Here is a 14,265-nt window from a genome sequence, read left to right as displayed (position 1 = left end):
CTTGTGATGTATGGGCCTGAAAATAACACTCCAACCTTAACATACTGGCACTAATGACGCAGGTACTCTACCACAATATGTCCTAGGTGAAGAGTCTCGTTGTGTACCATCGTGTATAAGAACAATAACTCCTAAAGGCCTGAATTAACTCATTTTACTCATTCTTCACCACTATTGACACACCCCTCGCTTGCGACCAGCAAGTGCATGGGTTTATTGAAGTAATAATACCCCGATGATTGGGTAGTCGAATCCACATGGAATAGTGATAAAAAATACGAAGATTGCTATTTAACTAAGGTGAAGATTAATTAATAAGTGTGTGAACAAAATCAAAATAAAAAGCACTAAAGAAAATAAGGAAGCAAGGCACAACAAAATGAGAGGAAAGGCAATCGATAGAAAGTGGGGCACTCAGGCATTGCTCCCCGTAGGACTATTGTTCCAAGTGCAAGACCAATCATTATGCCTCCTAACTGATGTCTAATGAGTAATGGAGATTCTTAAACACACGGTCCCAAAACTTAAGGTCAACCGTGACTAACCCTACACTATGCCCTGGTGGAGAAATCTCTCAGTCTCCACACCTCACACCGTGCTAGGTTGCTAGAAGCTCTAGGGATTCCAAGTGATAAACCCTATATCCTAATATAAATCTAACACTTTGGTCTAGCTGAAAGATCCCTAATCACAATTAAGCCCCAAATACTAAGGATTACTTCAACACTTTACTCTGTTGCTCGTGTAACTAAGCCCTAGCAGAGTTCGACTCTTAGCACTTTACTCTTTTGTAACCGCAAAGAACACTTGGAATATGGAGCCAGGGTAAATCACACCGGAGGGGAAAAAAGATGCTCCGCTACCTCTCGACTCACCCTCTCAACCCTCTCCAATCTGGCATCATATAACCCTCATGGTGTGTCACTCATTAATAAGGATTACCAAGATGGATTCTCAACCCTAGTGTCACTCTAAAAAAAAATCAACACAACAAGAATTCATGATTGGAACTCAATTAAAAACATCAATTAAGGTAAGTATAATAAAAGATCAAAGAAACAATATCATCCTAGGGTTTAGAAGTCCAAACACCCACTAAGGGTTTAGCTCTCCATGGAGCAAAATACAATCAACAATGAAGTCAAAAGTAAAGAGATGCAATCCATAAATAAAACCCCTTTGATATTCGTGTCGATGGTCTTGTGGAGTAGTCTCGGCCTCTTCAAAGGTTCCTTCATCAAGCCAAGGAAACACCTCACCAAAGCCTCTCTAAACCCTAGCCGCAGGCCTCTCCAAAGTTAGGGAAGAGATGGACAAAAGATGGAAAAGAGGATGCCCAAATCAGTACAAATCATGGTTTTATAAAAGGCAGGAATCAGGATTCCACATGCCAATGTGAATCTGCAGGAACCTGATTTTTTGTTGTCTGTAAACAGTAACTGCTATAGTAATTATTACAGTAATTTGCTACAATAACCTACTACAGTACTCTGCCAAAAACACTCCCGAACCCACACTTTTCCTCAAGGCAACATAAACGGGCACACGTCTATGTCATAGATCACGTTGCTGCTTCAATAATGGATAACATTGATGAAGATCTTGCTATCATTGCACAAGTCGGAACACATAAGTGTGACTGCCTTTGTGCCCGTCCAATTTACATATTCCATTAAGTATAATGGAGGTTGGCACACACTCATATGTCTTCGAGCACAACTTGCATCTTCTCATGTGTCCACTTCATGATTCCATCAACAAAATATGTTTGCAATCTACTTTGGATCCTTTCTTCTCTATTTGGCTCTACAACCCTATATGCGCTAAAGAACACAAAAAACACACGTATTAACGATCAAACCTAATAAAAGTAATGCTTATCATAAGAAAAGAATACTTTATATTCTTAGTACACAAGCACTTATCAACTGTCATACCATCTTTTTTAGGTACCACTGGTGTTGGGCTCACCCAAGCACTATCTGAGATGGGATAAATAATATTTGCATCAAGAAGTTTCACCACCTCTGCTTTCAATACCTTCTTCATATTTGGATTTAATCTTCATTGAGGTTGAATCACTGATAAGTGCTTATGTATTTGTAATATGAAGTATTCTTTTCTTATGATGAGGATTACCCTACTCAGATTTTATCGCTAATACATGTGTATTTGTGTTCTTCAATACATGTAGGGTTGTGGAGACAAGTACGGAAGAAAGAAGCCAAAGTAGATTGTGTTTGCACTTTGTTAATGGAATGTTGGAGTGAACAAACATAAATACACAATTTGTGCTCAAAGACATGTGAGTGTGTGCTAACCTCCATTGTGCTCAAGTGAATATGCCAATTGGAAAGGCACAAAGGCAGTCACACTCATGTGTTCTGACTCATGCAATACTGGCAAGATTGTCATCAGATATGTTTTTATTTGAAGATGCAGTGCGATCAACAGCATGGACGTGTGCCCATTTATGTTACATTGATAAAAAGTGTGGGTTTGGGAGTATTTTTGGTGGAGTACTATAGCGGAATACTATAGCAAATCACTATAGCAATTTACCATAGCAATTACTGATAAGTGCTTGTGTGATATGAATGCGAAGCATTCTTTCCTTATGTTGAGCATTACTTCTCTCGGGTTTTTACATTAATATGTGTGTTTTTATGTTACTTTTATACAGGTAGGGTTGTGAGGCCGAGTATGAAGGAAATAGGCCAATGTGGATCATAATGCACCAATTTTGGAGGAAATCTTGCTAAGGTTCAAACGCGAAGACATAGGTCAGGTGTGAGATGCTAGAGTGTGTGCCAACCTCCTCGTATTCAAGTGGGCACATCCATTTGGAGGGGCACAAACGCAATAACATTCGAGCATTCTGACTTATGCACATAGAACAAGAGCTCCACCAACGTGTACACCATTGAAGAAGCAAGTGATCCACGACGTGAACATGTGCCCGTTTGCGTAACCCCGATGAAAGTGTAGAATTAGGAAGCTATTCAGGCCGAATAATGTAGTATAGGACTGTAGCAACACTGTAGCAACATTGTTCACAGCCGGCCGAGAAACCAGAGAAACAGAGAATCCATACGAGCGCGTGGAGCATCCACGCCCGTGTAGTCGCCCGATTCCAGCCCTATTTAAAGCCGATTCATCCCCGATTTTTGTATTCTTTTCTCCATCTTTTCCACAACTTGTGAGAGGGCTTCGGCTAGGATTTTGAGGGGTATTGGCTAGGTTTTTGGAGAGGTTCTACGGCTATGACATCGCACGTCGTTTGGAAGAAGGTTATTGGGAGAGCTTTCGTCGGTACTGATCCGGCGAGGTGTATCCTAGGCCGGACAAAGGATCCCTTGTGATGAGTAGAGCACTCTCCACAAGATCATCGACACGACCATCGAGGGGGTTTTTCTATGGATTCATTGCTTTTACATTCTATTTTTTTGATTGTGCTTAGCTCCATGGAGAGCTAAATCCCTAGTGGGTACTTGGGTACTTGTGAACCCTAGGATGTATTCATTTCATTGAATCTCTTTATTATGCTTTCAATTAATTGATGTTTATTGTGAGTTCCAACCTTTAATGCTTGATTGTATGAACATTTTCCCTGGAGTGACACTAGGGTTGAGAGTTCTTGTTGGTAACCTTGTGAGTGAGTGACACACCACGAGCGTTAGACAAAGCTAGGTTGGAGAGGGTTGAGAGGGTGAGTCGAGAGGTACAGGAGCGTCTCATTTCCCCTCTGACGTGATAGATTCTACATCCGTTTCTTGAGTTCTTTGTGGCCATAATAGAGTGAATGGTCTAAGGGATGACCCTCTGCTGCGGCTTAGTTGCGCGTGCAATGGAGTGAACCGTTGAGGTGATCTAAGTATCTAGGGCTTAATTGTGGTTAGGGACCTTCCTCCTGGACCAAAGGGTTAGGTCTATAATTAGGAAGAGATTTATCACTTGGAATCCCTAGGGCTCATTGCAACTCTTTGCGAGTGCGAGGTGTTGAGATTGTTCGATTTCTCCTCCAGGACATGTGTAGAGTTAGGCATAGTTGACCTTAGATTTGGGACTCTGTAATTAACGATTTCCATGACTCACTATTGCATTGACTAGAAAGCATAATAGAGGGTTCTTGCACTTGAAATGATTATCCTAGGCGGAGCATTATCCGGGTACCCCATCTTTATCGATTGCCTTACCTTCTTCTTTACTTTTGCTCTCTTGCTTATTGTTTTTATTGTTGAGAATTGAATCATTTTCACACTTATAACTATTGATGATCTTCCACATAGCTAAGAATCAAATTAAGTGTTTTTACTACCTACTCCCTGTGGATTCGATACCCGCTCACCTGGGATTATTACTTCTGTAAACCCGTGCACTTGCGGGATATACGCAAGGGGACCTTCTCAGTTACTGTTCAAAGGCCGCAGAAAAATGAATTTCTGTAGATTCACACTGCCATGTGGAGAATCCACATGCCCGTGTGGATGCCTAATTCCAGCCCTATTTAAGTCGTGATTTCAGCCCAATTTAGGGATGCTTCTTTCCATTCTTTGGCTTATCTTTTCTCATCTTTGGAAGCGCCCGCGGCTAGGGTTTGGAGAGGCTTTGGCAAGGCTTTTGGAGTGGTTTACAGCCTTCGACACCATGTTTCCTTCGGAAGAGAGTTATTGGGGGAGCTTTCGTCGGCACCTATCCGGCGAGGTGTGTCCTATGCTTGACGGGGGGACCTTTGGAGAAGACCCAACCACTCCACAAGATCATCGACACCAACACCAAGGGGGGTTTTATTCATGGATTGCATATTTTTACTTTTTATTTCATTATTAATTGTGTTTTTCTCCATGGAGAGCTAAACCCCTAGTGGGTACTTGGGCTTGTAAACCAAAGGATGATATTGTTTTTTTTACCTCTTATTATGCTTTCATTAATTGATTTTTTAATTGAGTTCCAATCTTGAATGCTTGTTGAGTTGATTTTCCCTTAGAGTGATACTAGGGTTGAGAATCCATTTAGGTAATCCTTGTGGATGAGTGACACACCACGAGGGTTAGACAATGCTAGATTGGAGAGGGTTGAGAGGATGAGTCGAGATGTAGTGGATCGTCCCCTTTGCCCTTCGGTGTGATTTATCTTACCTCCACGTTCCAAGAGTTCTTTGATATCACAATAGAGTGAAGTGCTAAGAGATAAACTCCGCTGGGCCTTAGTTGCGCAAGCAATAGAGTGAAGCATTGAAGTAATCTTTAGTATCTGGGACTTAATTGTGACTAGAGGTCTTTCACCTAGATGAAAGGGTTAGATCTATTTTAAGGAATAGGGTTTATCACTTAGAATCCCTAGAGTCTAAAGAAACCTACCACAATGTGAGGTGTCGAGACTTAGAGATTTCTCCACCAGGGTATGGTGTAGGGTTAGTCACGGTTGATCTTATGTTTTGGGAACGTGTGTTTAAGGATCTCTGATAAATGCCTAAATGTACGTATTTTATACTAGTAGAATATATGCTTTTCACCCATATTTTTATGAATTGATGCTCGCTTTGTGTTTAATTTTTTTATTTACATTTTAGGCGTGAAAGGAGCCAAGGTGAGCTCGAGAACGCAATTGGGAAGAAATCAACACCAAAAATCGCGTTTTAGGGTTCCAAGCATTGGAGAAACTCAATTTCTGGAGTAATGCTGAAAAGACAGTGAGATTCACGGGCTTCATGCGTCCGTGAGACACTCGTGAGGTTTACTGGAAATTTTGTGGAGGCTAGTACTGTAGTAGAAAACACTGTAACAATGTTACAGTAGCAAAGTACTTTAGCAGCGCTCTATGCGGCCGTGAGGCTCAGGAGGACCTTATTTAACCCTATTTTTGCTAGGGTTTTGGAAGAGGCCACTTTGGAGACATCTTGAGCCCTAGGTGGAGGCAACTTCACTAAGCATTTTGATGGCCAAATCAACTAATTTAGAGGAAAAAAATTAAGAGGAGTGAGTCATTTGGGTAAGATCTCGATCGATTTTACATTGAGGAAGCTTGTAGAAAATAAGGGAAGCCGCCCCCATTGTGGCGTCCGCGGAAGCCACTCCACGTCATCCTGTCTCCTCCATGTCTTTCCATCATTTGAGGGAGTTTATTATGCTTTTTAGCGTAGATTACATAAACTCATTTTGTGTTTGTGTTTGTGTTTGTATGGAAGGCTAAGCTCCAAGGTCGCCGGATGTCGGCAACCTTAGGGTGAACTTGTGTATTTGGATGCTTTGAGTTGTTTTAATGGATTTGGTGTATTCAGGGTTTAAGCTTGGTGAGATTTAATGTGTTGATTTACATGAGAACTCTCTTGTGGATTCATGTATGAATACATATAAATACATTATACCCACCACGTAATTCGTATTCTCCACATATTAAAGTTGAACCTAGGTAGAGTATCAGCCTTAATTGGGATTTCCTTTTCTGCATTGCAATCATAGGAGAAGGTTGGCCGGAAGAGATTCTGAATCAATACCCATATGGGATTAGGGGTTATCACCGTGACTATCAGGATAACCTACTTTCGGAATGTTGTGGCCTAAACACCCCTTTTGCTTAATAAATCATGCATTAATTTACCTTGAGTAACCCTAAGGGGATACAAATCTGGGATCTCTCTCATTTCATCATTTTCATCCTTTAACTTGGCTTTGTAATACGGTTCTTGTTTTATTTTTGTGTTTTAGTTGCCTTGATTCTCAACTAGAATTGGAACGTTAGACAACGAGTAAAGAGGAAGTAAGGGTAGCTTCTTGGGCACAGGGAATACGACCCTCTCGTGCTTGCGAGAGACATATTACTTGATGACCCATGTACTTGCCGGTAGTCAATATAATTCTCCACGACTCATTATACTTTAGTTAGGAAATATAATGATCAGTCTTTCACTTGAAACAATAGTCCTAGGGTGAGCAATGTCCGAGTGCCCCATTTATCGTTGGTTGCCTCTCCTATCTCTTATTTGCACCTCCTTCTTTTTTCCTTATTTCTATTTGCATTTATCCTTATTCACATCACTATTAAATCCTTTTTTATTCTAGTTAAATAGAAATCTTTGTGTTTCTAATCACTATTCCCTGTGGATTCGACTACCCACTCACCAGGGTATTATTACTTCGACAAACCCATGCACATGCGGTACACACGCAAAAGGGTGTGTCAAGTTTTTTTGGCGCTGTTGCTGGGGAGTAGGCATTTTAAAAACACTTTGCACTTTGCTATTTAAGCTATTTATCATTTATTCTATTTCATACTTTCTTATTCTTCCATCGTTCTAATTTGTTTTTCTTTCTTTGGTTGCAGCTCTAGGTTATGACCCAAAGGAATCTTCGACATTGGTTGAAGATGATCCTGAACTTGAAAGAACACTTCATGAAAGGAGTAAAGAACCTGTGCAAGAACAGATAAATCAAGCTGAGGTAGAAGGTGAAGGGTCAGATATGGCAGATCAAAATGAGCAGCAGAGGATATTGTCCGATTATGCCAAACCCGCAGTTCTTGGCACACAATCTACCATTGTGCGGCTACCTATTACAGCTTAGAATTTTGAGCCCAAGCCAGCATTCATCCAAATGTTACAATGATCGGCATAGTTTAATGGTTTGACAGATGAGGATCTAAACAATCACATAGAGAACTTCTTAGAAATGTCTGACATGCTCAAGATTAATGGAGTTACGGACGATGCTATCAGATTGAGGGCCTTCCTATTTTCCTTGAAGGGGAAAGCAAAGCAGTGGCTATATTCATTACCTCGAGCATCGATTACTACTTGGGAGGAGATGGTAAAAGCTTTTCTTGCCCAATATTTTCCTCTTAGAAAATCGGTGAAGCTCTGGAATGAAATTTCCACCTTTGTGAAATCAGAATTGAAGTCTGCTTTTAAGACATGGGATAGGTTCAAGGAGCTCCTGCGGAAATATCCTCAACATGGGTTCCCTGAGTAGATGATCATTCATACTATTTATAATGGTTTGAACCCAAGCATGAAGCAGTTACTAGATGGTGCAGCAGGAGGTACCTTAGTGAGCAAGACCCCAGAAGAAGCCCGACATCTCATTAAAGAAATAGCTCTGAACAGTTATCAGTGGAACACAAGGGACAGAAAGAATGTAGCCGGACTTCATGAGATTGACGCAGTTACTTCATTGGCTGCCCAAGTGGAGTTATTGAGTAAGAAGTTAGATACTCTAACTTCTAATAGAGTGGCGGTCATAACTAGTTGTACAGGGTATAGGGGAGGACATGCTCCATCTGATTGCCTGATTTCCGTTGGTGGTACATCCTCGGTAGAACAAGTGGATTTTGGGTGTAATGCAATGAGAAACCAAGGTAATCCATATAGCAACACGAACAATCCAGCTTGGAGGAGCCATCCGAATCTTTCATGGAGTAATCAACATAAGACAATGGCACCACCCGGTTTCCAACAACAACAAGAAGCCCCAAATATGGAGAACCGAGTTTCAAGGTTGGAAAACCGGATAACTTATTTAGAAAAGGCTTTAACCAAGTTCATTCAATCGTCGGATATAAAATTGTAGTCACTAGAAGCCATACTTCACAACCACACTGCATCATTGCACAATTTGTAGAATCAAGTGAGGCAAATTGTGAAGTCGTTATCAGAGAGACCTCAAGGAAGCTTGCCTAGTGCCACCAGAACCAATCCGAGGGAGCATGTAAAGGCGATCACTTTGAGAAGTGGTCGTGATGTTGAGGGTAGGCTTCAGTGTGAGAAGACCAATGTTGAAGCATCCATGGTCGTGGACGTTAAGGAGAGAACAAAAGGAAAAGAGATGGCATCACCACCTTACAAGCCAAGAATCCCTTATCCTTCAAGATCAAAGAATGGCAAAATGTTGAGCAATATAAGAAGTTCGTGGGGTTATTCAAGCCATTGCACATCAACATCCCATTTGTGGAGGCATTGTCTCAAATGCGTCGTTATGCAAAGTTTCTCAAGGACCTCTTGACCAACTAGAGGTAGTTGGAAGGGAGTGCATCTGTGATTCTAGATGGTTTATGTTCGGTGGTGTTGCAAAATAATATGCCGAACAAGAAGAAAGACCCCGGAATCTTTATCATTCTGTGCAACATTGATAACATGGGTGAAGAAAAGACATTGGTGGACTCAGGGGCTAGCATCAAGGCCATGCCTTACATATTCTTCCGAAAACTAGACTTAAGAGAGCCTAGGCTCACTTGGATGACATTATAATTAGCGGACCGAATGGTTAGACATCCAAGGGGCATCATCGAAGATGTACTTATGAAGGTTGACAAGTACATATTTCCTGTAGACTTCATAGTGTTCGATGTTCATGAGGATGTCGATGTTCCTTTGATACTTGGAAGATCCTTCTTGCGCACTTCCAAAGCTCTTATCAACATGGATGGCGGGGAGTTGACTTTATGAGTTGGGGACGACAAGCTTACATACCGCCTCACCGAAGTCATGAGACATTCTCTAGACTTTGATGATACTTAGTTTTTTCTTGACACTACCGATGAACTAATAGATGAATATGTGTAGGAAATAATGTATCCAGGCCCGTATGAGGGGTTGCTAGACCAAGAAATGGAGGATGAAGACATGATGACGCTTGGTCTAGAGGACAAGATACAACCTAACCCGGGGATCATGAAGAAGATACTCCGAAGATGAAGCATGCAAGGAGATATCACAAGAAACGTCCCAAGGGTAATGGTGATGAGAAAGAATGGAGTAAGGGTGACGAACCCTTGTGCAGTAACAAATTTGATAACTCCCTCTCTATCTCAAAAGGACTATGTTCATCATGCTTTCAAGTCATGGGTAAGAGGAAAACCTTCATCTATGAGCCCCCATGAGGTAAGGTCAAATATGTCAAGCTAAGTGACGTTAAACAAGCACTTCTTGGAAGGCAACCCAAGTCTTTATTGTTTTTCTATGTTTTAGTTAGTGTTTGCATGAATAAGAGCTTAAGTGTTGGTCTTTTGATCTTTTACAAGCTATTGTTGTGAATTTCTCATGGATTATTGGTATTATCATGTGCTTAATTGTGTGTGACGAAGTTTTCTTGGTCACTTGAGCGTGTTTTTCATGATTCTTAGGTTACTTTCACATAATATAGGTAGGCTCTAAATAGATGTTAATGTTCAAAAATTTTGTGCAAAGTCTGTAAATTTTTCTAAGTTATCCAGAGAAGATACACGGCCGTGTGGAAATTCCACATTGGTGTGTGGTTTCATTCAAAGCTTATCCTGAGAGGACACAGGGGTGTGTGTCAACCCCTGTAAATGACCTTGTGATGGTCACACGCCCGTGTGGAAATTCCCCACGGGTATGTGTTTCTCTGCAGAAGTTCAGAACTCTATCCGGAGAAGATACAGGGGCGTGTGTATGCCCCTATGTCTGACCCTATGAACTACACACGAGCGTGAGTAAAACCCCCACACCCGTGTGATTTCCTTCAGAGAGTTCTCATCCATCCCGAGAAGACACAGGGGTGTATGCGTGCTCCTATGAGTGGCCCTTGTGAAGACCCACGGCCGTGTGGACACTGGCGTGTAAAACACTTAGAGAAATTTCTTGGGTGGACAGAGAAGCCATAGGTGTGTGTATATACCCCTGTGAGTCGGGCACATAGGCATAGGGAATTTCCACATGCACATGTGGATGCATTGAGAGAGAGTCAGAGGCTATCTAGAGGGCACACAAGGCATGTGTCTACCCTTGTAAAGCTACCCTGTGGAGTCACACGGGCGTGGGTAATTTCCACACACCCATGTGGATGTGCAGACAGTGAAGAGGCGCAACTTTTTCTTTATAAAACGCCCGTGCCCCTTCATTCTTTAACTCCCAAACACTCAAATGTCGTCTCCCTTCACCTTCCCAACCCTTCTCAGTCCATTTATAGAGATTTGGGTAAGTTTTCCGGCCGCGTTCGAAGTCTTTCATTCTCATTTCGTCGGTAAGCTTCTCTTTCTCTTTTCTTCACCAAATCTTTATTTATTTTGTATCACCAACATCACTATCACTAGTACCAGCACTAGCAGTAGCACAAGCAGAGAGAATGGAGGACAACAACTCTTGATGCATCTTTCTTTTAGTTCTTTATGTTTTCGTATTTTATTTTGGACTTGTACTATTTAGAAAGGATCTTCCTACTGAGTTTATCTTTCATTTTGTTATCTCGAGTTGTATTTCACTGAGTTATCTTTATATACTCGAGTTTTATTTTGTGTTTGTTGAGTTTTAGTGAATCTTCCATGTGTATACATGCAGATGGTCTTGTGAGTATGGAAATTGAGGACTAGTCATAGACACGGTCAATGTGATTTTCACATGGTCGTATGTGCTCAACAACCCATTGGAACTCATCTCTCAAGGAATATAGCTCCATTAAATATACCATTAGGAGTTCAGGGGAGAATTGTTTCAATTGCCCACCTTCACATATGATCTTGAATGTTATACATTTTATTGTGCTTGCATGCATACATTGAGGGCAATGTACATCTTAAGTGTGGGGGTGAGTTCACATTACACATATACATTACACAAGTTTTGACTGAAATTACATGCTCACGTAGCCAATGGTGGTTTACTTTAGTTGCAATGGTCGTATTCTTGAGTTTAGGAGAATTTTTAACATTAAATGTTCTCATGCTCTAGTTTTTACTTAAATTTCTAGGAATTTTTGCCTGATTGACACTTGTTGCACTACTCGCTCATGAAACCTTGTGGAAACTCAAGTTTGATGTTTAAGGGATGAGTTAGTTTTGTTTCTTGTGTTAATTTTCTTTTTTGTTTTTGCTAAAAAAATTGGAAAAAGAAAGAAAAATGTTTGTTTTGGTTGTGCATTTGGGATGGAAAGAGCTACCGCCTATGAAGTATGAAGCTACTCTCATAAGTTAGATACTAGTTATGCCCTAATGAGAGAAAGAGTTATCTCATGGGATGAGTGAAAGCTACTACCCTGGTAGAAAGAGCTACCACCTCGAAATTGTGAAATCCACCTTAGGGCAAACTTCGGAAAGGGCTACCTTAGAGGATGTGTGAAGTTACTACCATTTATTTTTCTTTCTCTTTGTACATAAATGAGTCCCTTACACTTAGAACTTTGAGGAGTATATATTAGGTCAACTTGAGTGATTTTACACACACTTACACGATATTGGGTTTGTTATCTTTTTTTTTATTCAAGTTTTTAACTAGAGCATTGATTTTTTGTATTTAGTGTTGAAATTTCCCTTACTAGTAGAATGCTTTCCTTGTATGCTTTGATGAACCTAAGGCCAAACACTTTCAATATTTCCATCTTCTATGCTTCAATGTTTTATTTTTGCATGAGGACAAGCAAAAGCTTAAGTGTGGGTGAATTTGATAAGTGCTTGTGTATTAGTAGTAAGAAGTATTATTTTCTTATGATGAGGATTACCCTACTCAGATTTTATCGCTAATACATGTGTATTCGTGTTCTTTAATGCATGTAGGGTTGTGGAGACAAGTATGGAAGAAAGAAGCCAAAGTAGATTGTGTTTGCACTTTGTTAATGGAATGTTGGAGTGAATAAACGTGAAGACACAAGTTGTGCTCAAAGACATGTGAGTGTCTGCCAACCTCCGTTGTGCTCAAGTGAATATGCCAATTGGAGTGGCATAAAGGCAGTCACACTCATGTCTTCTGACTCATGCAATGCTGGCAAGATTGTCATCAAATATCTTTTTATTTGAAGATGCAGCGCGATCTACAGCATGGACATGTGCCCATTTATGTTGCATTGATAAAAAATGTGGATTCGGGAGTATTTTGGCGGAATACTATAGCAGGGTAATATAGCAAATCATTGTAGCAAATACTGTAGCAGTTACTGTTTACAGGCCACTGAAAAACGGATTTCTACAGATTCATACGGGCATGTGGAAATTCCACACGTCCGTGTGGATATCCGATTCGAGCCCTACTTAAGTCGTGATTTCATCCCGATTTAGGGATCCTTCTTTCCATCCTTTGGCTTATCTTTTCTCACCTTTGTAGGCACCTGCGGCTAGGGTTTGGAGAGGCTTTGGCTAGGCTTTTGGAGAGATTTACAACTTTTGACACAGCATTTCCTTCGGACGAGAGTTATCGGGGGAGCTTTCGTCGGCACTAATCCGTAGAAGTGTGCCCTAGGCTTGATGAGGGGACTTTGGAGAAGATGTAGCCACTCCATGAGACCATCGACAAGAACACCAAGGGGGTTTTATTCATGGATTATATATTTTTACTTTTGATTTCATTATTGATTATATTTTGCTTCATGGAGAGTTAAACCCCTAGTGAGTACTTGGGCTTGTAAACCCAAAGATGATATTGTTTCTTTTACCTCTTATTATGCTTTTACTAATTGATGTTAATTGACTTCCAATCTTGAATGCTTGTTGAGTTGATTTTCCCTTAGAGTGACACTAGGGTTGAGAATCCATTTAGGTAATCTTTGTGGATGAGTGACACACCATGAGGGTTAGATAATACTAGATTGGAGAGGGTTGAGAGGGTGAGTCGAGAGGTAGCGGACCAGCCCTTTTTCCCTCCGGTGTTATTTATCTTACCTCCATGTTCCAAGAGTTCTTTGCGATCACAATAGAGTGAAGTGTTAAGAGATGAACTCCGTTGGGGCTTAGTTGCACAAGCAATAGAGTGAAGCATTGAAGTAATCCTAAGTATCTAGGACTTAATTGTGAGTAAGGGTCTTTCGCCTGGACAAAAGGGTTAGATCTATTTTAGGGAATAGGGTTTATCACTTAGAATCCGTAGAGTCTAAAGAAACCTAGCACAATGTGAGGTGTCGAGACTGAGAGATTTCTCCACTGGGGCATAGTGTAGGATTAGTCATGGTTGACCTTAAGTTTTAGGGCCATGTGTTTAAGGATCTCCAAGACTCATTATACATTAGTTAAGAAACATAATGATTGGTCTTGCACTTAAAACAATAGTCCTATGGTGAGCAATGTCTGGGTGCCCCATTTATAGTCGATTGCTTCTCCTATCTTTTATTTGCGCCTTCTTCTTCTTTTCTTATTTCTATTTGCATTGATTCTTATTCACATAACTACTAATTTATTTTCATGCTAATTAAATAGAAATCTTTGTGTTTCTAATCACTATTCCCACTAAATTCAACTACCCACTCACCAAGGTATTATTACTTTGATAAACCCATGTACTTGCGGTACACACGCAAAAGGGTGTGTCAATCACAATTTTATAATTGTTTT

At 40.7% G+C, this 14,265-nt stretch overlaps 1 non-coding gene across 1 annotated transcript; it reads right to left on the bottom strand.

The window, feature by feature from the left end:
- Positions 1 to 7,850: 7,850 nt before the first annotated feature.
- Positions 7,851 to 7,957, bottom strand: LOC120274351. Its single transcript, XR_005540877.1, has one exon. It is a non-coding gene; the product is annotated as a small nucleolar RNA R71 (small nucleolar RNA).
- Between the last annotated feature and the right edge of the window lie 6,308 nt (positions 7,958 to 14,265).

Source organism: Dioscorea cayenensis, chromosome 12, assembly GCF_009730915.1.
Source record: "Dioscorea cayenensis subsp. rotundata cultivar TDr96_F1 chromosome 12, TDr96_F1_v2_PseudoChromosome.rev07_lg8_w22 25.fasta, whole genome shotgun sequence".
Taxonomy (NCBI): Eukaryota; Viridiplantae; Streptophyta; class Magnoliopsida; order Dioscoreales; family Dioscoreaceae; genus Dioscorea; species Dioscorea cayenensis.
This window is presented reverse-complemented; position numbering and strand designations above follow the sequence as displayed.